At 38.2% G+C, this 26121-nt stretch overlaps 1 protein-coding gene across 2 annotated transcripts in view; it reads left to right on the forward strand.

Annotated features, from left to right (window-relative positions):
• Window positions 1–508: 508 nt before the first annotated feature.
• Window positions 509–26121, forward strand: part of LOC120537078 — a 54894-nt gene continuing 29281 nt past the window's right edge. The window contains exons 1-2 of one of the 2 annotated variants that reach the window (XM_039765719.1): window positions 509–825; window positions 2564–2654. The gene's annotated coding sequence lies outside the window, so the exon portion shown is untranslated. The remainder of the gene's footprint in view (window positions 826–2563; window positions 2655–26121) is intronic. The other variant, XM_039765718.1, reaches the window with a different exon arrangement.

The raw sequence follows: 26121 nt of genomic DNA on the forward strand, positions 1-26121 counted from the left end.
CAAGTATTATAATTTTTCTTTCTTCTTTAACATGTTTTTATGCGTTATTTAATTTGTGCTACCACCAAACCGACAAATATCTAAAAAATCTGATTAAAAGTAAAATCAATAAAATCATATGCTGCATCCGATGTTAACAATAATAATATCCCACTTCAGTGTTTCCGACTACAGTACTAAGGACAATGGAGTATTATTAGCTAATCTATCTTTATTTATTTCTTCATCCCAGAAGACCATTACACTTAGTTGTCGGATGATTAATTAAATGTGAGAACGCGAAAGGCGCCAGTCTAGACAGCAGAAGCACGAAGCCCAGTTTGCCGGAAGAGTGGCCGCCCGTTACCGTTATAACGATCGCACGTTTCTGCATTGCACGACGTTCCCTTGCGGCGTGGTGTGGTCCAAGCAAGCTTTAAAGGGAGGGGAGGGGGCGCGAGCAGGGGGCCGGCCAATGGCGTACGGCTGTGCGTGCTGCGCTGCGGGGCAGTGAGAGAGAGAGAAAGAGAGAGAGAAAAAAAGAAAGAGAGTCAGAGTGGAGTGGCGCAGCGGAGTTTTTTGGCAACGAGCTAACGGGTCTGCATGGACGTGTCTGTATCAGTGGCTTCTCCTGATCCGAGTACACGGCAGGCTCAGTTAATGCAACGGTGGATTCTTTCAAGGAGACTTTGGCTGCAAAGGGCGAAATCCACATGGCTTTTCTTACAACTTTGAGCCAGGATTGCTACAATTTTCTACGCTGAAGTTTTTTTTCTTTTCGCTTCTTTTTTTAACATTACCTGATAACCGCAAGTTTCTCCGGATTACCTCCCAATGCCGTGACTTGTGAGTATTCGCACTAATTATAGGTTTCCGGTGTTTTTCTCGATTTATAAAATAATTAGTACTTTTCGCCGCACAGGGAATAAAAAAACGAAAGCAGTCCATTCACTTGGACGGACACCGCAGACTGTCTGCTGAGCCCCCTTTTGTTTTATATTGTAGAAAACACGACACTAAACAAAAAAATACAAATCACACCCACGGTTACTGACATACAGACTAGGTAAATCGGTAACATATATTTTGTAAAGTGCCTTGTAGTTGTTCACATGACGAATGCGGGCGCTTTATATAAAAATGAAAGCCCGATCGGTAACGGTCCTCCCGACTCCCTCTGATATTGGGTTCAACTTTTTGAGCTTTGCTTTTCATGTAACCACTTTCCCCACATACTCTAATTCCAAAATCACTCCTCTTTTAAACCTACGGAGCTTGTTCATTTGTGCGAAAACATGAACTTTTCATAAGTGGTTAGGAAAAAGATGAACTCCCTCCAGAATGTATAGTGAGCAAAGCATCAATGGAAAAATGTCGTTTACAGTTAGTTAAAATGGTGTTAACAATTTACAAAGTAATGCACTTTAATACAATTTGATGCAATAGTCAAACTTACATTGTATATCAATTTTTTATATACTGCCTTTCACATTAATAATCTCGAGAACATTGTTCACATTTACAAATATATTTGGCTTAAATGCCAGCTTAAAAAAAAAATAATAATAAAATAAGCTGAAATAAATCTATGGATTTCCTTTTTAGACCAAATGAGCTGTTTTCAGACAGTTGGTGTTTAATTGGTAACTCTGCTAACCTAATTCAGGTTGATGGAGATCTGATATTATTTTAGCAGCATTATATGCAAGGCAGGAAACCACACATAAATGTAGCAGTAGCCATCCTCCTATTCCCTGAACTGCATCCTCTATATATTTGGCCCTTGTCTTGTGTAAGTGACTTTACTGTGGTGGTAAAAACAAAAAAGTACAATATACAAGGTTCACTTAAGTCATAGATTGAGTAGAATAACTACTTTCAATCTGTGATTTCTGTTCATTTAAATATTCGCAATATTTACATTTCCACCAGGCAAAGTATTAAATGTATTGTTTACCTCCCAAATGATTATTTCAGAGTTCTTATATCTCTCTTGCTGTTCAGCATGTCTCTAGAGGTTGATGTTGATTTCTCCTTAATGCAACATGTGAGTGGCAGAGAGTGACCGAGTCTTATTAGCTATATTATTTGTAAATAACATGAAGATGTTTTCTGGAACAGCTCAGGAGCAAGCAAAGGGACCTGTATTACAAAAGAAAAAAACCTTAATACTCAGGCAGAAATCCAAAGTCATTTTGTACAGTGTAAGAATTTCCAATAATTGTTGTTTAACTAGCAAACTGTTGTTTAAATATATAATTATTGTACAGATCTACTTGCTCAAAGGTGGGCCATACCAGGCTGCAGGTCTTCATTGTATCCAAAACAATAATCACAGGCTATTTCTATGATGTTATTCAAACCCCACTGCTATCCCGTCTCCTTATGTTTTTGTTTCAATGATTTTCCAATTAACCAGATGTATGAAACTTTGCAAAAGTCCATGCTAATGTTGCAGAATGCTGGTGCAGTGGTTGCATTTTCTTTGAATTAGTCGTCTGTTTGGGTGCTGCTGTTTGTCTAGTAAGCAAGCAGTTTTTGTTGAATTGTCTTAGGTATTTATGACAGTATTGTTCATTTGCAGGGCTTACCCACCTGCTGGCGTATTTCTGGTGCACATGGAGATGGTTTCAATTATGGCAGCACTGCACAGAAGTGGAAACCAACGGGACCAGGCAATATAGACTCTTAAATTGTTAAATTAGATGGTATAAAAAGCAAAGGTGTAAGAAACAAACATGGACCTAAAATTCTACATTAAAACTTGGGTGTACAAATGTAACTGAAAAAGAAGGCCCAAACTGCATTCTTATTTAGAAGTCAATCAAGTCAGTCCAACCTGGTATATCCTAACACAGGGTCTCACACACACACCAAGCACACACTAGGGGCAATTTAGGATCGCCATTGCACCTAACCCTCATGTCTTTGGACTGTGGGAGGAAACCGGAGCACCCAGAGGAAACCCACGCAGACACAAGGAGAACATGCAAACTCCACACAGGGAGGGACCGGGAAGCAAACCCAGGTCTCCTTACTGCGAGGCAGCAGCACTACCACTGCGCCACCATGCTGCCCCTCATTTAGAAGTTTCAATGTGAAACCTTGAAATTAAAAGTTTGTCCAAACACAAGTTACTTTCTAATTAAGAGAGTGGTTACAGTGGAAAAACTGCAGCCCCTCAGGTGTGGCTTTGTTTAAACAGAACTGTTTTGTATCTCATACATACAGATCATTCGGGGAAAAAAAAAATGAATGCATAAAAATATGAAAATTGTATACCACTAGTCATTGTGCCAAAATGTAAGTTAGTCAATACAGCTGGAGAAATCATTTTCTGTTGCCAGACTTCTTTGCCAAATGTATATGTTTTGAGCCTAAGAGCAATAAAAAAAAATCAGTTTTGCTGAAATATTACATTTTCAAATACACAGAATTAATTTTTTTATTACTGTGGAAAAAACATCTCATACACGATTCTTAAGTAAAAATACCTGTCTATTACTTACCTGTTTGGTTCAGCAAACTACTTTGATATGTTTGGATAATTAAAAGTTTGCATGGAGTGGAAGTCGGAGAACATTTCTGGCACTCAGGGACAGGTGTATGAATGTCACCAGTACAAGGGCATACTACCAACTGTTGATTTCTTAAATCTTGTTGAATTATCGTAGTTCCTAAGGACAGTTTGTAGTGCAGAAACAGTGACTTGTGCTGTAAGTTCAGTTTTGAGACCTAAAGTGGCCTAATATTCTTAAAAAGTCAGGCTTTAAATACAAAGACATGCATTTCAGTCTTTGGTTGTAGTGCCAAAAACGGATCCCTCACGTTTTCAGATACCTGGCATTAATTCCTTTGCTTGGTAAATTTTTTTATGGACCTTTCACAGTCTTTTGTCTTTGTGGATTTTCTCCAGTTTTCTTAGTTCCTTCCACATCCTAAAGTTGTACATGATAGTTGAATATTTGATGACATGCTATGAGTGAGCCAGTGTGATTTGTGATTATACTCCGTGATGAATCACCATTATTTTGTACATTGTTGTCATCTTGTACCCCATGCTTCTGGGATAGGTTCTGCCTTATCAGCACATCGCCTGTTTAATAAGTTCAAATATAAGTTATCAAATGCACATATAAAATTTTGGGGTAAGATAGTGTTGCATACTAAAAAATAATTGTCAAACACAGTAAAGAACATCGACTTACACAGGTTCAAAACTAATTTCTGTCTCACCGGGTGTATTTACATACATTGCATCAAAAAACGTGACTTTAGAAAGTTGTTTTTATCCCATCACATATTCTATCAACATTGTTGTGCTGACACATTTACTACAAAGCACTACTAAGTGGAGAAAAAAATGAAATCTGACTCCACTCAAAATATAAGCATAAAACAACATAGGTCTTAATGTGGAATAATAATGCAAAAGCCAAATGACATGAAAATTGGACATTCATTTTGTTAATGTGTATATTTTTGTATATGTAAGGAGGGATGTTTTGCACCGGCAGCGCTCCAGCTCAATCTGTCTCAATACTCTGCTATCAAAAAAGTGCCCTGCCAGCAGTTGTGTTCTTTATTTTGACTCCACTTGCTTACCTGTGACAGGCTGACAGGAAATGCAAGACTAAAAAAAGAAGCAGACGTACATGCAGGCTTCATAATATGACAAAAATACATTTTGAAAAATGTCAGCAAGTAAATAATTTAATTTCAAAACTGTCCAATTCAAAAAGTCCACTTGTTAAAAAAAAAATAAAAAATCTTATTTTGCTTTTTTTTTGTCAATGCATACATGTATGTGTATATTTTTTCTTAAAGTGGAGAGAAAACTGGGAAGCTTCTTTGCTGTCCGGTCAGAGCAGGATGATTCCACGCACTCATATAACAAATACTTCCAGGCATTGTATTGTATTTTAACCCTTACAATTCAGTAATGTGTGCTGTGGGAGTTTTGCTTTTCCATAGTACTGTAATTTGACGGAATGCAAGAAGAATCAAATCAAAGTTAACATTTCCTACTCATTCCTACTCAACTGAATATATAAATTAATAACTAATCAAAATGTAATAACTGATCACTTACTATGACCCGCATTCTGGAAGACGCAGCAAATTATTAAGCTATATTCCTTTGATCATGCATCAGTGTCTGTAGAGGATATACATATGTTGGTGGCACTACACTTCTCTTGAGTATACATTAGCAATCAGGCCAGTTTTATTATTTTATATTTGCCTTTATCCAAGCAGGCTTGCAAGTTCAGGATGTGGTCCATCTGTCTAGAGCTATTCTGTATGGTTGGGACACACACAGGTAGGTAGGTGCACAGTCATGCAGTGAGTCATTAGAAAACATTCAGTCGGCCACATTAAGTTTAGAGTCCAGTACATTAGCCACTACACCAAATTAGAAGAAAGTATAGTATTTTATTATAAACTGAAATTATAAATAAATAAAAAAAAACAGGGAAACCATTGCATTGCTATTTCTGTTTTTGTTTTAAATAAGAGGTGCACTATTAGTTAAATATTGTTGGATTGTAGAGATACAGAGAGAGCAGCATGTTGGTTATTATATCTGATCTGGCATATACCTGGGTTTGAGTTTTCAACAAGGTAACTGGTGTGTGGAGTGTTCATACTATCTCTTTTTCTGGTGAATTTCTTTAGGGCAGGGGTCGCTAACCTTTTTTCCCCTGAGAGCTACTTTTACAAAATGAAAATGGCAGAGACCTACTCATGTTTTCTAACGTTTATTCTCATAGCTTATTTCAACCCAAACAAACTGAATAAGCTTGTTTTGCCTGAACATTTACAAAATGTTGGTGTCCACAACTCACATTTTGCATTAAAACATCACAAAAAATATTTAGTTCACCTGCAAGTGCATTTTGTATGTCGGTATGCATTTTCTAGTGTATCTCACACTATTGAATTAAAACATGAATGCTGTCAAAACAAGACAATTCAATTGCAAATACACAGATATTACTTATTAATTTGTAATTTTGTTACATGTCACTGTTTCACTTTACAAGAGTATTCACGTGCAGTTGCATGTGTGATGTGTTTTTCAGTTAGTCAGATGACTGGCACTGCATGGAGTCAACAAGAGAGGTGTATGGTGGAGTGGAGCCGCTTAGGTTAGCCACTTATGGAGTCATTTAGATGTTCATCTCTCAGTCTTGTTCTGAACTTTGATTTCATGACATTCATGTCAGACTTGCAGAGGTATGTAGACCCAATAAAGCAGACATTTTCAGAGCTGCTTGGTGAAGAATCTGACAGTTATCTGGCTCTACTAAGCTCCAGAAATGCTGAGAATGCTGTTGAGACTTTAACTGCACATTACTTTGAAGGTTTACTAATATATAATATATAAAATCCAATGTCTGTTTGTCTGTATGTCTGTCTGCTTTTCACGAGAGAACTACTTAATGGATTTAGATCGGGTTTCTTTTCTATAATTTGCTTGAACATTCCGGTTGATTTTGCGACTTCTCTCATTTCGCTGTTTATCATAGTTCACTTGCGGTACTGATTTATTTGCACGAATCTGAGAAACACGCAATGGGCCGAGGGGAAGGGCCTTTCTCACTCACTCGCCAGCTTCGAGGTGTGTTTCTTAAATCCGTTTAGCTAACGAACAAGAGAACAATTGAATTCAACTTGATATTTAAAAAATAAAGTGTTACTTAGGTCTTGATGAGTTTGAGTCTGGATATTCTCTTAAGTGTATGCCACATTGAAAAGAGAGATTGCTATTCAGATTGTGGATGGTGATTTTGTGTTAAAAGGATCGTGATATGATTTTTTGGAAAGAGCACCCACCCCTATTTTGACTAATCAAGTTATCAAATTTATGTAGGATTCATTAACCCTTTGGCGAGCTTCTTGGAAAGGGGTTGCAGGCTACCAGTAGCTTGTGAGCAAGGTGTTGGAGACCCCTGCTTTAGGGTAAATAAAAGGATGATTGTAGAAAGTGTTCAGCTCCATCAAGTAGTTCATTTTTCAGCCAGGTTTATTTCAGTGCTGAAAATACAGTACAACACTCAGTGCTTTTCTTTCTGGGTACCCCACACATGAATTATGTAGAGGCAACTTGTTTCTACTGCTCTTCTTTGTAGTTCCTTGCATTTAATTGGTAAGACTGTGAAGTCCACACTTTTCTTCAGATCGTATCCCGCCCATATTTTTGCAGTGTTTGTTCAGCTATATGCTTTTTGGTTGAGAAAAGTTTGAAGGAGAGGTGTTCCTCCTTTTGTATTTGTGTCTACTTTAACAGCATAACCTCAAACCCTAGCTTTAAAATTCAATTTCTGTGAGGAAGCACCGTCTCATTCTCTAAGAAGGAAGACATGACCCATCCTTTCACTGCTGAACCTGCTTTTATCTGTTTCAGGGCCATAGGATAGAGCCTATCCTGGCAGTACCAGCAGGAGCAAGACAAGGACCAACCCTGCACATGGCTTCAGTCTACTGAAACCAGAAAATATTTTTTCTCTATATTATAAGCTAGAAATTGTATTTACCAAAAAGTGTTTTTAGGAACAAGGCAAATTAAGTTGTTAATTCCTTTTGTCTTGACAGTTATATTTTTTGTTACGGCAGCTTTGGATACTTGAGTCAAATTCTGGCAGAATAACATACATTGAACTGCCTACTAAGGTTTTTGGCATGATGTTTTCTTTCAGTGGTGGTCTTGTGTAATGCCCAATTAGTTTGCACATCCACAATGTTTTGGTACAAGTTGTTGTATTCATTTAACATGCCTGTCCTGTCATTTTCTGAACCCAGTTATTTTAATGCAGGGCCACAAGGAGTTGGAATCTATCCCTGTAATGCCGCTCAATGCGTAAACCAGGACTTTATAAAATGCTAGTCCTTCACATAGCACACAGATTCAAATGCTCACACTCATTAATACTCGGTTGATCAACAAAAGCAGTATGTTTTTGGGGTATGAGGAGGAAAAAAACCTGGAATACCCACAGAAGATGGTATAACCATGGGGAAAACATAAATTATATTCAGAAAATGACTGGGCATTGGTCTGTACCCAGGACTGCATTGCTGTAATTTAAAAGTGCTGTCAATTTTGTCACTCTTAATTCACACCATTTACTAATAGCTGGTTTGCTGTCATCCTTGCATTTCAGTTACTATATGTATAGTACCATATAAATAGAAGACATGGGTAATTTTATATAGATGCCTTTAACACTATTCTTGCCAGCTTCGAAAGTACATGAGCAGCATTCTCACTCTGTCTTTATAACATTTTTATACAGACGTCATTTCTTTGTCAGTCTTGTTCCAACCTGTATTTTAGGGTTGTTCCTCACATCTGATTAGCTATGAGTGGTTCCTTTTATTGGCTAACTAAAAATATTACAATTTGCAAGCTCTCAGGCATGATGTAAAGAAGGGGCCTGAGTTGCCTTGAAAGTTTGCATATTGTAATCTTTTAGTTAGATGATAAAAGGTGTCATTTTGCTTGACTTCTCACTACATTCATAATGGCTAACACGGTACAACACCCTAGTACGAAGAGTGATTGAAAGAGGTGGGCAAAAGTTTGTCCTTTCCTTACTGTTGAGTGGTAAAAGCTTTACATCTGCCTACTGTTTATGGACTGTTTTAATTAAAACATGTTTTAGAGTTGAGATCTTGCCTCTGCCTTTTGCTTCTGTTATTAGCTTTGGTTTTCCTTGACCTTTAATTTCATTATGTAGGTGTTGAAAAAAAAAAAAGATGAACTTTATTGAACTGTACTAAAGGCTGCTTGCTGCTGTCTAAAATACATGAACTGTATGTGTTTCAAAAGCCAACAACAACAAAAGTTGTTTCATTAGGGTTAACCATCAAACAAATATTTCAATGTGGAAGTTCATATTTTAATTGTATTTCATAAAAAGGAGGTGGAAATTGTGGTGAAATGGTTGTTAACTTTTCTGCCTTATGAATCCAGATTCCTCAGTTGAAATCCTGTGCTTAGTCTTTGTCCATGTGGAGTTTGCTCATTTTGTATGACTTTTCCTCCAGGTATTGTCATATCCCTATAAGACCATATGTTAGATGATTGTATTTGTAAATGACTCTGTTTGAGTGTGGCTAATTTTGTGTGTGCAAGACAGGATCCTGTTATGGACTGGTACCCTGCTTTCTGACTTTTGCCAAGTTCTACCACATAGGCTCCTCCATTACCGGGCCCATAATTAAACCAGGGCAGGAAAGAAATAAAAACAGCCTTGCCTATTCAGACACAAAATTGAAATTTTTACTTATTAGACCATCTAATTCAAGATCTAAAGCATCAGATACATGTAAGAAAACAGTCCTGGACATTTATCCCACACAGGACCTATTTGGAATCGGCAGATATCTTAACCTTTGTGCCTTTGAGGATGTGGGTTGAAAACAGGAATTAACCCACACACACTATATGGAGAAAACATGCCAATGCTATAGCAGTGTCAGAAAAGATGGCAGAAAAATGCTTACATTTGAAGATGTTCTGAAAAAAATATACAGTAACAAAACTGTACTCCTCAGATTTACAGATTTATTTCCTCTCACTCCATCTATTTCTCTTGCTGTACAATCTAGGCAGAAGCAGTGATGTGGCTTGCCAGTAGATACCCACAGGATATCTGGATTATTTCTGAAAAAGTACAGGCAGTACAAAGGCTTACGAAGTAAGATGTGGAAGTAACATCTGGCAACTAACATCAAATAAGTGGTTATGATTAATGCAGGGAAATGGCAGTAGTGCCCTTCTGAGAATCTAAATAGGACAACATCAGTTGGTAGTTTATTTTACTATGATATTGCCTGATTCAGATTTATTTGAAGGTTGGTAACATACAGATCATGCAATACCACAAGGCCGATGGATCAGAAATCCAGGGTTCAAATTCCATGCCTGTTCATGATCCGTGTTCATTGTTTTTTCTGTGCCCACATGTCTCTTTCATTCAATATGAATAAGTCTGGGTGTGTGCCTGAGCATGACCTGTTTATAACTGTTGTCATGTCGAGTGTTGGTTTCTTCCTTGCACCTTCGGATTTGAAAGACCTGTATAATAGATCAAGCGATTTATAAAAATAGATGTAGAGAAAAGCCAAGCAAAATGACACCTTTTATTGGCTAACTAAAAAAGATTACAGGGGCCTGAGTTGCCTTGAAAGCTTGCATATTGTAATCTTTTTTAGTTAGCCAATAAAAGGTGCCATTTTGCTTGGTTTTCCTCTACATTCATAATGGCTAACACGGTACAACACCCTAGTACTAAAAATAGATGTGATATTTAAGTTGTTAAATAATGTACAACTGACAAAAGTATAGAGTCAGCTAATCATTGTGTTTGTTATTGCACAATAGCTTTCAGAAATGATTATGGATCCCACCCTTAGTTCTGGGGAGGCATCAGTGGCAATCAGCAACCACCCCAGTTTCCACTGTACAGTTAACACAATACACAAACAACTTGACATGCTGAAGGTCAAGGTGAAGAAGGTAAATGTAATCATTTCTTTGCCGGCAGTGGTGCAAGTCCTGGCAGTGTGGTGGTGTCCTGGATAGTGGGCAAATGTTCTGTTCCCTAGTGCTAACATGTAATCACGCCCCATTGGAGTCTGCCAAAATCTGCAGGGTCAGTTATGCAGTCTTCACTGGCAGCAGTGCTAGTAATACAAATAAGCACATACAACTCCAAACTCTTTTTTAACTGAATTTCAATAAATTTTAATCTAGACACTTTTAATGTATAAATGACGTAAATTGGTTTTGATGCAGATTAATATGTAGCAGCCATCCCTGGTACTGAAGCATAGTACAGTAAGGTATTTACTTTGTCACCATTTTCAATCATTTTGCAAGCACATGTAACTGAATATCATTACTGGCATGTGCACCCGTACTATGAGGCCAGTCACAAGTAAGCCACTAGATGAGATGTGCGGTACAAGCTGCTTCTTGTACAGCGGTAAACCTAAAAAGTAAAGGCAGGTTTAAAATTATGTAATAACTGCAATGGATATAATCTGACATAGTACAAAAGGTTTGTGATTATTGGTAGTTTAGACATGCACAGCACAACACTCTGCTGTTGAAGTCTAGTTGAAGTCAAGGTCAAATGAACATGGATGCTCCACTGCGGGATTGCACTATTGTTGAACAATGCACTGTAGTGAGATTTCCTTGAGCAGAGGAAGTGTAATCTTCTGAATCTCAATTAAGGATGTTGGCTTGTGCAGATCAGAAAGCTCTTTGGCACCTATCTTGCACAAACATTTCACCGTGCAGTTGTCGTGCATCATGCAGTCATAATGCACAATAGCATGTGTAGATTCATAGCTGATATCCAAATGTGCAACAACAGCGTAATCCATGAGTCTTCTTCAATAAAGGCATTCACCATGTTGATGTGGGCTTGTGCACACAATGTTGGTGCTCAACTAGATCGACTTGTTTTTTTCACTTTAAATCTTTATGCCACTCCATAAACTTTTCATTGAGTCATGCTGTTTTCACTTCCATTCAAGACAATGTCTTTCGGTGAATTTCAGAAGATTTCACTTCCTTTTTCAAAATAAATCTCACTACAGCATATTGTTAAACAGTGGTGCCACCCCACTGCGAAGTGTCCATGTTCATTTGACTTTGGCTTCAAGTAGACTAATCACAGAGCACTGTGCTGTGTGTGTTCATACTACCCATAAGCCATTGCGATTGTGTTGTCTTGCGGCAGCTTATATCCATTGTGGTTACTGCGTAATTTTCGAAATTGCCTTTACCTTTTGATTTGCTCTCATAATTTCCAGTTTCCTAAGAACACTTCTCAGTCACGACATCTCGGGGAGTACAACTGGTGAGAGGGAGAGGTGACACAGTGAATAATACCTCAGCCAAGACAGCGCATCTTTACTAAGGGTTCAATTGTCAGTTGTACCATGACTTTTCAGCTCTGTGAAGTACTGCATCCTTTTTAAAAACTGTAGGATGTTTTAGCATAAAGTCCACATACTGTGCATACCCATGGTCCAGTTTAGGTTAAAAAATTCAAAATGTTCAAAAATTTGTGTTTTTTTTTTTTTATAGCAATAGTGCTTCACTCTCTTTTTATTGATATGTCAGAAATATTCTTCTATAAATAAACATGTTAATGTTTACCTTTTTTGTAAGTCAGTTTGGATAAAAGCATCTGCCAAGCAAATAAATGTAATGTGAATGTAGGATTTTTTTCAATTATTGGAGATCTGAAGCCTCTCTGTGCATATACAGTAAACAAATGAAACAAAACATGTTAAAAATTGTTGAGGTGGCTGAGGAAAAATCCTGTTTAATTGTCACCGGCAAGTTAAGTAATGAGGTTTCTGATTTGGTCACTCTAGAGCGCTGTCTTCAGTCAGTGCTCATATTTTTTGACAAAGTATAGTGATACCTTGGTAGCTATACATTTCTGGAGACTAGAAGGGAAGGTGCTGGAGAGGAAACGGAGGTGTTCTTCTAGTTCAGTATCTTCATGACTGCAAGAAAAACAAATTACTCCGTAAGGTGGGTGCAACCACATTTTCCCAATTGTTACCAGAAAATCAGTCCTCAAAAGGCTCATGATTTTCAAAAATGTTAGCTGTTGCCACCACCTGAAGAAATATTCTTGAAAGATTAGCAGAGAGGCATTGATTTGTTTAATGATGCTAACCATACAAAGTCAAAAGGGCTGTATAAGTAAAAGGTCCATTAAAAATTTTGAAGAGCTATCAAGCACTACGCTAAAAATCCTTTATTTTTGAAGCGGCTTAATTCAGATCAGGGTCATTGCCTATCCCATCAATATTGGATTTGTTAATGCTAATTATTGTGCCTCTAAACAATATAACCATTGCCACTTTGAATCTGTGTACTGTGTAAGATAATCTCATAAAATGTCAATCTACACTTTGTTTCTTAATCATGGATGGGTGTTTGAATTTCATTGCAGTGATTGGTGTGTTGAAAATGTAGGCAGTGCATCAATTATCTAACAAATTCCTTTTTGGACCAATGTGCTTGTGCTTGTTGACTTTTGCCATAATTACATCATTAAATTTACACGCTTCTTTCTACTAAACCTTGACATGAAGAGTACAGCATACTTCAGAAATTGTTTTTTAGATAACTGTTTTTGTCTGTATGGTGGGATTGTTGCTGTGTAAGGCCAACTTCTGTCCTTTTACTACTGCATTTAAGTATATCAGGAAGATGACCTAGAATATCAAAATTTCATTATTTGGTAACTTGCAGAAAAGAGCATAGTTCTTCTTATAGAAACATATAGGCCTGAATAGACCCTATCGACAGAAACCAGAAGACAACAGGCCTGTTCACTGGGGTATTGAAAGCAACAAGGACCACAAAAAGACCTCCATTAACCTTCCACATAGGGATCACTGCAGCACTCGCTGACATCGCACATGTTAGTGGTTTAACAATTCAGTTTTCCTTATGAGTTTTGACAAAAATGATAAAAGTTTGAATTAGTGCAAGCCGCCCTAATTTGGGGTGTTTTATAAGAAATGTATTTGCTTCATGAGGTAGAATTACATAATAAACAAGAATATTTGAGTCAAATATCTGAAACATTAAAATGTATGATTCAATTTAAACTTTTAAAATCTAAATGTTCTTGATTGTAGTAGAAATTTGTCATTTTTCTCCCTCTGATAGAGGATCGTAGAGAGCTAATTCCCTAGTAAAAGATCAAAAAGAACATACTGTTCATAATTGTCGACTTTGAAATAGTCTGAAACAATACTGCACATGCGTATGCTTGCAATTGTAATGAATCAAATATTAAAAATATTATTACGACACTCCCACATGCCTATGTTGCCAATCCCTATTTTTTCGAAGTTGTCTGAAAAGGAATAAATTTAACCCCCTTCCCCCCGTATCTCATTAGGGGGTGAACTCCTGTGGTTGGTAAATGAGGCATGCCCAGCTTCAAGACCTTCTGAACATTTTTCCCAAAGATGAGTCTGGAGAACCAAAAATAGGCGGGAACCCAAAAAGCTTGACATCAAGTGATTTCAAGGCAGTTGTACGTAATTGTTAGGAATGCAACATGTTCAATATAATTTGTTTTTATTTGTTTGATTAATATATTGCCATATGGGTAGTGAAATGCACTACCAATAGAACAGAATTCAATGCAGTTCTTTGCATCAGATGGTTATTTTATAATGCTACAGATAAAATTCTGTAGTAAATTTTGCTTTTTCAAATCCATTTTTTACTTTATTAGATGTTCTTGTCATTTGGGATATGGATGCAAAATGTTCTTATAATTCTATCAATAGTTAAATCCAAATCTGTGTGCCTTAAATGGCTTGACACCATGATCAAGCTCTTTTACTCAGTGCTCCCAAGTTAGGCCTCAGCACCCCCACTATCGTGAACTTTGAGTGGGTTACGAAAATGCATGGATGGGCTGAATTGTTGAATGTAATACAGAAGAAAATAGGCAGAATTAAATGAAATGTAGCCTCTTACAAAGTACTGTATTTTGAAAGCTACGTGCACTGATTGAAGGTAAAATTCATCTTTACCAGTCCACGAGGCAGCTTTCCTTTATCAACTGAGATTCAAGAGGAAATTTTTTTCATTGTAGGTAGAATGTACCAAGGGTTCTTAGTTTATTTGATGTGGGAATGAAACTTGGATTGACTTGGGAAATGCACTCATTTTAAAATCCCTTTTGTCTTTGAAAATTCACACTGTTGTCCATACTGAATTGATATGGAAAGGAGAAATGTAAAAAGCCAGCTGAATTCAAGAAGTTTAATTAAATGCAGAAAATATCCATAGGTAAAGAATGCAGGCCTGAAAAGCAGCTGCCATAGTGTTCGTTGATAACAGTGTTGGAGAGGACCAAAAGAATGAAACTGTTAATGTACCAAGTACATATAAAAGAATACTGTATTTGATTTCAGTGTGGACACCTGAACTGGAATAAATTGCACAAGGGTGGCCTGCACTGCAAAGCTTATTTGATTAGTCTTACACAGGAAATTAAAGGCCATAGGCTACTTCCTGCATATGTGCTCCAAACTGGCTGCATGTGTTATACAGAAATGATTGTAAAAGGCAAGTTTCTTTATGATTAGTAAAAGAGCATTTCATTGAATTTTTCTTAACTATTATGTATAGTAATTTATTTAATTTAAATCCTTTTGTCATTTTTGTTATACTTTATCCTTGGTAAATGTTGTATGGAAAGTTCAAACCAGGATGGTAAAATTCAGAATTTGCAGTAGAAATTACAATGGACTGCGGTGGGCTGGCACCCTGCCTAGGGTTTGTTTCCTGCCTTGTGCTCTGTGTTGGCTGGGATTGACTCCAGCAGACCCCCATGACCCTGCAGTTAGGATATAGCGGGTTGGATAATGGATGGATGGATGAATTGCAATGGATTTTGAAATCTTTGTAATATGTTTAATTAAAAGTTGCCTAGCATTTGTGCCTTTTGAAAAATACATTAAGTTGTTGCTGGATACATTTTCAGTTTGGTGCACTTTTTTAATTTATTTTTTTAAAATTAACTTTCAACATACACTGGGTTAAAGTTTCTTGTAGTTCAGAAAGTTGCAAAGCACCTAGACCCAGAGCTGACAACTTCCCTTATCATGTAAACTGCACCTCTCTCTGTTTTTGTAAATATATGTATTTTTGCAAAATAATTGAAATCAGGCTGGAAATCCTGAACTATGTGTCATTTATTACTGTATTATAGAATAGTAAATTAAAACACAAAGATAATAAATAAAGCTTTCCTGAAGCCGATCTTGACCAGACACAACTTTTTGCAGGTGGGTACAGTTGTTAGCAGTGCTACCTCCTTATCCCTTAAGACCCCCTTCTCCAAGCAAAATTTTCTAAAATTCCTTAAAAGTGTCTCTTCAGGTATATTTATCATGTTTATCGGCGAGAATTTGAGACTGCCGGCATTTTTAATGAAAACCAGGAAGTGATTGCGGAGAAGTTTGGTAAAATTAAACCTTTGTGTTGAAACTATATACGCAAATACTGTACATCGGCGGGTGGATTTTCGGAGACTCGTTATGAATTTGATTTAACTTAAATATGCAATACAGTGAGCCCTTGACTTACGAACTTAATTCGTTCGCAAAGGCTAACCCATAATGCGTTCTGAACCTCCCACTGCAACACTTACTTAACCTTTTCATAATAAAAAAGGGTTGTATAATGTGCATTATTTACCAAAACACCAATCATTTTTCTAATGTGCTAACCAAAAAGTTATAAAAAGTGCCAAGCCTACCAGAACTAGGCTAGATTAAGCTAGGAGCATGGCGGCACGCGTGGTCGCAGCAGCTCAGGGCTCTCCTTTTCAGTGCACTTTTTTGTTGTTTTTGTACTTTTTTTCCTTGTTTGTGCACGATCAGTTCGGCGAACATCCGCTACACCCATCCGAACCTTATAGACATCGGTGTCCAGAGCCAGACATCTGTTTCAAGTGTTTTTCATCACACGCACAACATCCCAGACAACATAACGAGACCAGCGGGCTCTCCGTGGATTGTTGTCAGGTCTAGGAGACGACACAGACGGAGGAGGGAAAGAAAACAGAAGCGGGCCGCAGATCCAGCGTTATGCTAAGGCTAAAATAAAAACCATACAAACCCTATACAGAACTTTTTTTCTGCACTGAAGGAGCTGCTTTTAATCTCATTGTAGATGTGTATAGTGACAATAAAAGGCATTCTATTCTAGAAACAACTATTTCATATTGTACTCGCCATTTAATTTGACATCTTTGGGCTGCAGGAAGGGAGAAGGAGGAGAATGAAACGGAAGGTGGTTATTGTTTAGAAGTAGCCTCCTTATGCAAATCTTTTCTTTGTAAAATTGTCGAGATGGTGGATTTCGACATGCTGTACATATTAGCGAGATCAGTCACACGAACAGCATTCTCATATTTCCACACAATTTCCATCTTCGTTTCGATTGTGATTGCTTTCTTTACCTTCTCTTCTTTCCTTCCTTAGCAATTGTGTGTCTTGCTTGCATGGTCTTAATGAATTATATATATAGGTAAATCACTGCAATGACAGAAATTACATCCACAAACACATGTATCTGGGCTCCGACTGACGCTACTAACGCTCTTGGTTGTTTGTTCACAATTGCGCAAGCGGATACACGTGACCACATCCAGGTCGTAACGCAAGATGTTGATCGTAAATCAAAACAAAAAATTATATTTTAAAATTCCCGATAATTTATTATAAATTTTATTAATAAAATCAACAACTAAAACACTTTTTTGAATAAATTCTTTATTTAATTTAAAGTACCGGCATGCAAAGTTACTTCTTCAACTGAAAGATGGCTCTGTGGTTTTGTCATTATTTACTTCCGTATTCATCGGCAAAACCGGCATTGCACTGGAAATATTGAATCTGAAATGAAACTGACCCCCAAACTCCATGCCAAAAATCTAGGACGAAATTCTCGGCTTATATAATGGGATCTACGGTACTTCTGTTTTCCAACCACATCCCCATAGATGTGTTAGGTTAACTGATAGTTCTAAATTGTTTCTGTGTGAATGTAGATATGTGCATAATGAGGTCCAGCAATGTAGTAGTATCTCAACTGTTATTGATTACAGCCTTATGCCTGATATTACTAAGATAGACTCCGACCCCAGTGATCAAGTTAAATGGGTTTTTTGAATGTTATACAACCTTCCATAAACACCCACTGTATGCATCCTTCCATGTTAAACAACGGAAACGCATCCATTTACTAACAAAACTGGTGTAAGGCAGAAACCCGAGCTGTCATCTTCATCAGCTTTACCATATTAAGAACTTGCTTGTATTTCCTAGTATGATGCCATACCTGAAGTAGTCCTCATGGGGCCAGATGTTTGTTCTCAAATGAGAACACACATCTGGGTACAATCTAAATATATAATTCACTAAGGCAAGACACCCATGGAAAGCACGCCGGAAGGGGCGTGGATTCACTAAGCCGCCGAAAAGTAAGACACCTATGGCGCATGCAGGAAGGAGCCACGCCCACCAACTCCAAGACCATTGGATATGACAACAACTCGCAGAGCCACGCCCACCAACTCGGACGCGATGACACAGAAAAACCGGCGTCATTTATATTCATCTGTCGTAGAGGCTTCATGCACCTCCGAGCCACGTTGACTGTTCATAGAGGCATGTTTCTCGCGGAGGTGAATCGCCATATGCAGCGTGTAAAACGGTTTGCGAGGGGTATCCCATGGGATCCTTAAAACAATCCTTTACAACTGAGGTTAAAAACAATGAAGTAACGGTTACGACGCATGACCACGTGCACCATAGCAAACTGTTTTACATGCTACATACAGCAATTCGTATCCACGACAAACATGCGTCTTCTTCACTCACGGAAAATTATATGTTGCTCTCTCCAGAGTTCTATCTTTTCATTCACTTTCTGTTGTACCCTCAAACCCTCCCTTTTTTAGACAACTGTGTCTTTCCAGAAGTGTTCAACCATCAATAAATAATTATGCGGCATTTGTTATACCGCAGGTTCACTATTGTGTTGTATTTTGCTCTCCCCAGAGTTTCATCTTTTCATTCACTTACTGTTGTATTCTCACACTGATCCATTTTAGACAACCGTGTCTTTCCAAAAGTGTTTAGCATTCAATAAATAATTATGCATGAGATTGAGCGTGTGTCTACCCGGCGCAGAGAGGCGTGGGTAAGCCGTTGAACCCCATTCGGGCTGCAAACAGTGGAATTCCCACTAAGTGCGACTCCTATGCTCCCACTGGTTATGTCCCTACCCTTTGTACACACCCCCCTCCCACCTAGTTACTACCATGGTCGGGTGTCTTGGTGGATTATATATAGAAAAGCAGCCAAAACCACACAGAGCAATGAAAAGTCTACGTGAGTCACAGGTGCATGCGGCGTATGGTACGCCGCAGGTTGGCTAGTTTGCTTAAATGTTTGTGTGAAGAGCGGCGAAATTCGCTGATGAAAAGGTTTATGTTTTTTTATCTATCTATCTATCTAAGAGTACAGTACCTGAAGCTTAAAGATTCATTTATAGATGTTGCTATTATTTTGCCTATTGCATTATCATTACAGTGCATTAACAGCTATATATATATATATATATATATATATATATATATATATATATATATATATATATATATATATATATATATATATATATATATATATATATATATATATATATATATATATATATATATATATAAATAAATATATATAAAATATATATATATATATATATATAAATAAATATATATAATAAAAACACTAGCTGTCCCCCCGCAGCTCCGCCCACGTAGTAGTGAAACAGGACAAACTTTAAAAATCAATAAACAAAAAAGTATCGTTAGCTAAGTAGAGGCAAGGTACACTCCAAAATGCAGAGGTAGACCAACTCCCCACTCCTGATGTCACGTTTCCCCCTCCCCTTGGCCTGTAGTCTCTGTCTCAGGTTAGCACAAATATAACTATGATTCTTATCGCGATGAGAGAAGTCGCAGAATCAACCAGAATGTTTAAGCAAATTCTAGAAAAAAAACCCGATCTAAATCCGTTAAGTAGTTCACTCTAGCTAAGTGGATGTAAGGTACACCCCAAGTCTGGCACATGAGTGAGAAGGTCCCCCAACCCGGCCCGCTGCATCTCTTTCAGCTTCACGCAAATAAATTGGTACTGCAAACGAACTATGATACTTAGCGCAATGAGAAAGGGTCGCAAAATCAACCGGAATGTTCAAGCAAATTATAGAAAAAACCCAGATCTAAATCTGTTAAGTAGTCCTCTTTTGAAAAGCAGGCCGACATACATACATACAGACAGACGTTAAGATTTTTTTATATATACAGTAGAGATAATATTTTAAGGCTGGAAGAAAAGATTGATTAGTTTACAAATTGCAGTTTTGAAGAATGGTGATTACTCAACTCAGCTTTTAATGTCATTCATCCACATACACAGTATATGGTTGAATTACATTTTTTTCCCTACAGTCCCTGGTGCATAGGCAAAACAACATACATTTAACATACACCATAATATTACCAAAACCAGTGCAACAATACAATGTAAGAAAACAAAAGATGCAGGACTATACAGCTCGAAAAATGCTTAATATCCATAGTAAAGTGCTGAGTGTAAAGTGACAGTACATTAATTGGGAGGAATGGTACAGGGATATTGTACTGGGTGACATGTAGGAATTCAGAGGTCTGACAGTTTGGGGAAAGAACCTGTTATGGGACCTGGCTGTACTGGTCCTAATGCTGCGTTATTTTCTGTCTGACGGCAGGACGTCAAGTAGTACATGAAACGGGTTAGGGTCATCTTCCACAATGGCAGAGGCTCTACACAGACGTGTCTTAAAAATATCCTGGATCGAGGTGAAGGAAAACCCTATGATCCCCTCGGCTGTCATCACCACGCACTGCAGAATCTTGCTCCCATGGGCTTTGCTGTTCCCAAACCACACAGTGATAGTTTGTCAGGATACTCTCCAGAGTTCCTCAGTAAAGGGTGGTAAGAATGGGTTGTGGTAAGCCGATTTGCTTCACTCTGCACAGAAAAAAACTGCATTATTGTGCCTTCATGACAAGAGTTGGTGTTGATTGTCCAGGAGAAGTCATTAGAAATATACCCAACTGGGGCCTCATTTATAAATGGCGTGTATACACAAAAATGTTGCGTACGCCCTTTTCCACACTCAGAGATGTACAAAAACTAAATTTGCCATAAAGACACGCACATTTACACAGCAGCCTCACACTGTGCATACATATATTTCTGTTTGGTTTTGCAAGCTGGCAGCACCCAGCGTCAAAGGAGTGCTGCTGTTTCTGTGGTCTGCTTTTCTTTTTTAGATCCACGTCTGTGATGCGTGTTTTATCAAATACAATGAAATTAATTGCATATCGTTTACAAATTTAATTCACTTGATTGTAATCGTTCTGTAACAATATAATGGTATATGGAATGGCCAAACTATTCCAACTACCATAACTCCTTTAACGTTGTTAGAGGACATCACAAATGGAAGAATTAGAAGAGAGCACATATTTATAGACAATGATGACTGGCTTTTAAGTCGATTTTGGCTTCCAAGAGTTACCCTCTTGAAGCTGTGTGCTGAACTAGCACTGGCTTTACAAAGGCAGACTTTAAGGAACTGTGCTGTACCTGCTCCTTTGCAGGTTCTGTCCACTCTTGAGTTTTTAGCCACAGGAGCTTTTCAATGTGAACTTGCTGACTGTTTGGGTATTTCTCAGTCATTACTGAGTCGTGCCATGCAAACTGTATTGGATAGTATTATCCGCTTGTCATTCAGACATATAAGATTTCCTTACACTGCAGTTGAACTGGGAAACATCAAAGAGTAATTTGCAGCAACGTCCAGTTTTAGAGCGGTCACTGCACGCACATTGGTATTGTAATGGCGCTGGACAAGTTACATTAGCCAGGGATGAATTACCAAAAGAATGAGCTGGCATTACATCATATACTGTATAGCAGGATTGCCTATAAAAATGGCAGCTCTGCATAGTCGCAGGTGCTTTTTACAACTAGAGCAGCAAAAGGCATGAAGTCCTTTTAACGATAAAGAGCAGAGAATCGATCCATCGTGGTGCTTGGTAACGATGCTGCACTATAAAGTTGCCTTCAGAGAATGACTTTGCTTATATAAATGGAAAGCATTTCCACTCTATTCAGTAGCACACAGAGCGTGTGTTGCATTGTGCAAGCTTGTAACATGCTGCATATATAAGGTGGCACACAATCGTGGCTTGCTCGATCCTGAATGTAATTAGCAGAATGTAAAAATAGGTAGTCAGATGCAGCATTTATTTTTTAACCAATTCATTTAATTTGTGGTCAATATCACATAGTTTATAGCCTTTATATTCCTTATTTCATTGGCCGCATCTTTTACAGCATCCAATATTTCATTTTGTGACTCAGAACATAGTCCGTCTGCACACAGCCAGATGGTCGCCCAGCGGATTCCAAGGGAGAGGTGTATGTTTAGCCAGCACCCAAAGACATGCTCAGCACAACAGCGCAATCGCTGCCTGATCATTGCACGAGGGTGAGCTTCTATAATACTGTCTGAAACAGAATAAACAAACAAACTTATTTTGGGCACAGTGCGACTTTCTGAACTTGAACTTTCGAGTGTCTCCACCATGCTTTTGTTGCTTATACCACTTTTTAAGCCAACAAATAGTATGTTTTTCCTTGCCTCCACTTCACATTCTCTGAAATTCTTTTCTTCATGTGATTTTGCCATTGTCTTTTAACCAAACACTGAATGAAAGGTGATATTTATATTGATTTGCGTATTAAAATATGCAGAATTATGGGAGGAGTCGGGGTGGGGCGGCAGGTGCATGCAGGTGCGTTACATTTCATGCTGACCGGGATTTATGGAGCAGAAGTGCTGTGTGGAAGTTGACATATGCACGGGTTTTGTGCGCATGCACATTTCCATTTTTGCCCGTGCATCATGTTTCGGTGTGAATTCTACACATGCAGAGCCATTGGTGAGGAAGAACAAGAAGGAGATCATGACTTTCACGGCTTGGTATATGTAGGTTCACCTCAGTAATTCATCCAGGCCACATGTCTTGGTAGTGTAGCTGCCAGCTGGGTAAGGAGTCGGCTGGTACATGGATATAACAAATGCAGAAGCATTTGTACAGGCACTGAAGCCAGTAAAAGTGGCCAATTGTGTTATGTCAGATAACAGTAACCCCACACTCTCTGACCTTGCCCCAGTTCACACACAGCTAGTGCAAGATACACATGGGAGTCTGGGAGATAACATCTTTGTCAGAGAAATATAAAAGATGCTCTTCACCAAGACCTGAAAAAATGGTATGCAAGTGAGCAGAAGACTGCCACACTTTATGTGGCAACAGCCGTTGATGAAAGATTTAAATCACTACCATTCTTGTTAGAGAAGGAGAGACAAGAAAGCTGCAGCAAACACCTCAAGTAAACTGAAATTCATAAATGACTGTCAAATATTATAGCCTCACAATAAGATTTAAAATTTGTTTCTTTTTAGTAGCTGGCTGCGCATTCAGAGTATAGTAGTGCTTCTTTTAGTGTGTGTGTGTGTGTGTGTGTGTGTATTTTTTTTTTTTTTTCTAACAACTGCGTTTTTTGTTGTTTGGTCATTCTGAAGGAGGAGGCATGGTCATAATTTGAGGATCTTAGCTTTGAAAAACTTATACCAGCCAAATCAGAGGAAGAGGAGAACGCCCCTCCACCTGCCAAGATAAAAGTGTCTTGTGCCCTGGCTGATTTACCGTATATAATAGCAGATTAGTTATCCCACAGATAAGTTGGGACTTGATTTTATTGTATAATTTCTGGTATTTTATATTGTCAGTCATATAAGTCGAATGCAGAAAAATCACGCTATTGGTCCAAGAGATTATGATATGCTAACGCCCACCTGAGAGAGTAACTATGGAGCACACTGCCTTTTTTTTTCTATGTGGGTGCGTCAATGCACTGTATCAGCACATGCTCCTAACCTCTCTTTCTCTCTCTCTCTCTGTTGTGCCTCTGTGACCACACGGTAATACCCAAACAATTCCGAAGCAACGTTTGCACTGTTTTGTGTTTTTTGTATCTCACACCCTCATACACCTTTATCGTAAGAGCATTATCTATGATGGAGCGTTCGATCAGAAGAAAATAAGAAGCTGGTTTTAAATTAAAAGTCATTGAAGTAGTGAAGGGCGGCATGGTGGCGCAGTGGTAACACTGCTGCCTCGCAGTTAGGAGACCTAAGTTCGCTTCCCGGGTCCTCCCTGCGTAGAGTTTGCATGTTCTCCCCGTGTCTGCGTGGGTTTCCTCCGGGCGCTCCGGTTTCCTCCCACAGTCCAAAGACATGCAGGCTAGGTGGATTGGTGATTCTAAATTGGCCACATGTGCTTGGTGTGTTTGTGTGTGTCCTTTGGTGGGTTGGCACCCTGCCCCGGATTGGTTCCTGCCTTGTGCCCTGTGTTGGCTGGGATTGGCTCCAGCAGATCCCCGTGACCCTGTGTTTGGATTCAGCGGGTTGGAAAATGGATGGATGAAGTAGTGAAAGAAATTGGTAACTGTGCTGCTGCTGCAATACAATTCGATGTGTCTGAGAAACTGATGCAAGATTGGAGGAGGTAAGATGATGTAAAAAAAAAAAAAAATGTGTCACATTTTGGAACGGGTGTATAAGTCGTCTGATTTTATGATCAATTCTTCGGGTTTCAAGACCCGACTTATATGTGAATATATATGGAACTTGGAAGCACTTTTGAACATGTCAGTGAGACAACTACCAAGTATTCCTTAGACAATGCAAAGGAGGAGATGAAAAGGTATAAAGAAGCTACGCCTCTGTCTCATTCTGGAAACCCTTTGGATTGGTTGGAAATGCTTCAATCAGAGTTCCCCTTCCTGGCCAAACTAGCCAAGCGATAGTTGTGTATTCCCGGGGCAAGTGTGTCTCCTGAACATGTGTTCACACATCCATCCATCCATCCATTTTCTAACCCGCTGAATCCAATGACGTAAAAATGTCAGGTTGGAGAGAAATTCTCTTTTCAATAAAACAAACTGACAATAAATTTGAAATATTGAATCCCAATACAGAAAATCACAATAGTTTAAGAATTGCAATATATATATAGGATTGAAAAAAAATCAGCCCCCACCCCTGAGAAAGAGAGCATGGCCAACAGAGTAAATCTTATAGCTAGTAAAAATAAGTAAATCGATACGTTTAATAAGCGGATAAAGATAAATGGAGAAGAAAAAGAAATGGGGAGAGAATCTGCTTTTTCAGTGCTTTAAGAGCTTAATCTAAAATGTTATTGATTAGATCCTGCCAGGTTTTGAAAAAGTTCTGGACAGATCCTCTAAGTGAGAATTAGATTTTTTCCAATTTCAAATAGTATAAAATATCACTTACACACTGACTTAAAAGAGGAGAGTTAGGATTCTTCCAGTTGAGCAAGATACAGTAAGTCTATGTGCCAATAGTTTAGTAAAGGCAATTATAGTTTGTTCTCCACTTTAAGTCCATCTGGATGTACACCAAACACAGCTGTTAGTGGGTTAGGACGGATTGTCAGATTCTGGTCTAAATTGATGTTAAATTGGAGCAGGCTCAAAACATGTGGCTCAATGAGGCTGGAACTTGATTGTAGCGTTCGCAGGTTGGATCTTGCCCTGGAAACATTTTGGATAATTTTAAACGAGACAGATATGCTCAATAGATAATTTTGAGTTGAATAATTGTATGCTTTGTACATATGGAGCTTGAGTGAATTTTCTGCTTTGCTACCTTCCACTCCTTTTTCTGAGATATTGAGTAAGATCCTTTTCCCACTGGACTCTTGGATCTTTGAAAGGGGGGGACTGTAAAATGGTTTTATATATTGCAGAAATGCTGTCTTGAGTCCTTTAGACTGAGCAATATTTTTTCCAACAAAGAGGGAGGTAGGAGATGAGGAAAATCGGGCAGGTCTTGTTTAACAAAGTTTGTAATTTGAAGATTGTGAAATAAATGTGTTGCTGGAAAGTTAAATTTGGAATGTAATTGTTCATAGGATGCAAAGATGTTTATGTACAGAACTCTAAATGATTTAATCCCAAATGTTTTCCCAGGATTATCTGTGCAAGTCTTGCTTGATTTTTTCCATACAGACGGCAAAATTTTGTTGATAAAGAGCTTTATGTTTACTTGTGATGTTAACCTCTAGGTATTTAAACTGATCTGCAATGATAAAAGGGAAGGTGTCCAATCTAATATTGTATGCTTGAGAATTCACTGGGAAGAGCACACTTTTATTCAGATTAATTCTGAGACCAGACATCTTTTGAAATTCTGTAAGTGCTGTTAGGACTGCAGGCACAGTATTTTGTGGGTCTGATGTATACATATCATCTGGTAAGCATTTCAACAATGAACTGCCAGTGGCTCAATGGCGATTGCAAAAAGTAGTGGTGACCAGGGGCATCCTTGTCTGGTACCAATTTCTAGTTGAA

This window comes from Polypterus senegalus, chromosome 10, assembly GCF_016835505.1.
Source record: "Polypterus senegalus isolate Bchr_013 chromosome 10, ASM1683550v1, whole genome shotgun sequence".
In the NCBI taxonomy this organism is placed as follows: domain Eukaryota; kingdom Metazoa; phylum Chordata; class Cladistia; order Polypteriformes; family Polypteridae; genus Polypterus; species Polypterus senegalus.